Genomic DNA, 3,024 nt, shown 5'->3' with positions numbered 1-3,024 from the left:
GGGCCCATAAAAACGTCCAGAGGATATGGGAAAAAGTAAAAGTTACTAGAAATATTTTTAAAAAGAGTGTGTGTGTGTGTGTGTGTGTGTGTTAGAAGGAAAAAAGGTGGAAACGGTTGAATTGAAACCAGAGGGTTAGATAGGAGAGGGATTTCTAAGGACTTCAGATTATATGTGAAGAGATTGAACACCATTGCTTAGGAATAAGAAAAAAATCAGGTTTCTTAATATCTATTTTTAACAAAGTATCCCCTGTCCACAGTTTGAAGTGACAATAATGAATATTAATGTTCCATTGCCCTACTCTTTCCCATCACTGAGTCCTGCTTCTTGAGGTCAATCACTTCTGCCCTTTCATTTTTCTTCCAATAGATATTTACCTCAGTCATTCTGAATAACATATTTATGTTGCTAATTTATATTTTTCAGTATCAGTGTTCCTATCTCCCTACAAAGAAATATGAAGATTAGGCTCTCTTACATATACCCCTCCCCTGCAATACTTTCACTGTAATTAAATTATAATTTCTTAAAATTAATAGTCATTTGGTGTTTACATTGCATGACTCTACGTATTATTTATGGCTGAACCACCGTATTCCAACTATATGTCCGTTCTTTTTTTAAAGCTGTTTTTTTTTCTTCCATAGGCTCTCTACCTAACATTCAGTTTCATTCTGATTGAACTAAAAAACTATACAACTTCTCTTGTAAAGGTAACACATCAGTTTCTTTTTTTGTTTTCTCCTGGGAGACATCCTACCTAAAGGCCTCTAAACTTTCTGCTCCAATCTGCACTGGCTGAGCTTTTCATTGTAATACATGTGTGACTTTGTATTTTATCATATAAACTAGGACATCTTTGAGAGTGACAGTGTTTTATTAAAATTACATCAGAACAAGTGTAAAGCAAAACTGCCTGGAACTAGCTAGATTCCCTTTGTGTCTTTTTTTTTTAATTCTCCGGTTTCCTGTATTGCATCTCTTCCCTTTTCTTGGTATTCTCATTTGTTTTTATTTGGTTGTACACCAGGGTCCTCTGAGAATAGTGCATGAGAAAGTACTTCATACTTCATATTGTGGTTTGCCCTGGTATAAAATGTTAGAAGTAGAAAGTCATTTTCTGTCAGAATTCTGAAGACATTTCAGTGTTAAGGGTGAGAATTCTGAGTCATTTGGATATCCCGGTCTTTGTATTAATTTAGTTCTGTCTTTCAGGAAGATTTATGTATTTTTATGTATATTTATGTATTTTCATCTCTGATATTATCAACTATTATTGCATGTAATCTATACTTCTTTCTGGAGTCTTTAAGGATTTTTTGACTTAAATATGGTACTCATGTATATCATTTTGGTAACGCTGATGTAGGCTTTTCTTTTCAAAAAACTATACAAGGTGGGATCTTATAGTAACAAATACTGTACTACTTCCTGCACCCTTCTTATAATCCTGTTTGCTACAGCCAGGTAAATTACCTCATCCTATTTGTTTTTGACCTACCAATATTTTGATTTGTTGCCATATATCAACATTCTGTTTTCAACTTTTTGTTATTACCACTTCTCCATCGAGGCGGTTATACATTTTTGGGTTTATACACTTTTTTTAAAGTTTATTTATTTATTTTGAGAGAGAGACAGAGAGTGCGAGCAGGGGAGAGGCAGGGAGAGAGGGAGAGAGAGAATCTCAAGCAGGCTCCACGTTGTGAGCACAGAGCCCCACACAGGGCTCAAACTCATGAACCTTGATATCATCACCCAAGCCAAAATCAAGAGTCTGATGCTTAACTGACTGAACCTCCCAGGTGCCCTGGGTCTATACAACTTTAAACTCACTTGATGTCCTTATAGAAGGTTTTGAGTGAGGAATCGAGATCAACAACTGTGTTCAAGCCACCATTTTAAACAAAAGCTATTCTTATTATTATTATTGAAAATCATCTCTGAGACCATAAAAATAGATAAATTAGGGAAGGATTAGAACCAGGAAATTGATTTTACTGGCACAAGAAGAAAGTGATGAGAACCTGTGATGGCAATAGTGATAACAAATTGATTTAGAAATCGTTCCACTGTAGGGGACAGGAAGGAATTGAAGCTAACACTAACTCTGCAGTAGAATGAAGGATGTTGCTCCTTGATGAGAAACTGATCATGGCCTTTTGAAGTCTCTAATTTATCTCTCTTCTACCTTTCCTTACTAATTAAGAAGATCATTCTCCAGCACTTAAGCACAATTGCATTTATACAATTTGTTAAAATACAGGACAATTGGAGTGACTGTCAATTCATTTGCTAATAAGATCCTTAAAATATACTATAAGTGATCCTAGGAAAGTTTGTCTACACCTCAGTCTCATTTCTTTTCTGTTTTCTTAAATTTAAAAACTTCTTGTGTTTGCTTCAGCAGCACATATACTAAAATTGGAATAATACAGAGAAGATTCGTGTGGCCTCTGCACAAGAATGACATGCAAATTCGTGAAGAGTTTCATATTTTGATCTGTAAAGAGAAGCTCCAGGCCAAGAAGGAGGAAATCATCAAGACTCTGTCCAAGGAGAAAGAGACCAAGGAATAAAACTCCCTCTCCTTTGTCTGTACATAGTGGCCTCGGCAATGACACAGATCACTTATTCAGTAAGACAAACTGTTATCTGCCTAAAACAAACAAACAAACAAACAAACAAACAAAAATTAAAAACCCCACAAAACTTCTTAAAGATTAACTATTTAAAAGTGCAAATATTAGTGCCTGGGTGGCTCAGTTAGTTAAATGCTAGAGTCTTGATATTGGCTCAGGTCAGGATCTCACCGCAGTGAGATTGAGCCCCTGGTACGGCTCTGCACTGACAGCATGGAGCCTGCTTGGGATTCTCTCTCTCCCTTTCACTCTGCCTCTCCCCCATGAAAATAAATAAATAAGCATTTAAGACAAAGAGTGCAAGAATTAAGAGATATTCCTTAAGTGACATCAGTTTGCTTACTTAGAATATTTTTTTATTTTTACTTTTTTAATTTAT

The 3,024-nt window shown here is 35.5% G+C and overlaps 1 non-coding gene across 1 annotated transcript; it reads left to right on the top strand.

The window, feature by feature from the left end:
- Positions 1–2,397: 2,397 nt before the first annotated feature.
- LOC125165005 (U6 spliceosomal RNA) lies at positions 2,398–2,504 on the top strand. The gene has a single exon (XR_007151914.1). It is a non-coding gene; the product is annotated as a U6 spliceosomal RNA (small nuclear RNA).
- Positions 2,505–3,024: the final 520 nt, after the last annotated feature.

This window comes from Prionailurus viverrinus, chromosome B1 (genome assembly GCF_022837055.1).
Source record: "Prionailurus viverrinus isolate Anna chromosome B1, UM_Priviv_1.0, whole genome shotgun sequence".
Taxonomy (NCBI): domain Eukaryota; kingdom Metazoa; phylum Chordata; class Mammalia; order Carnivora; family Felidae; genus Prionailurus; species Prionailurus viverrinus.
This window is presented reverse-complemented; position numbering and strand designations above follow the sequence as displayed.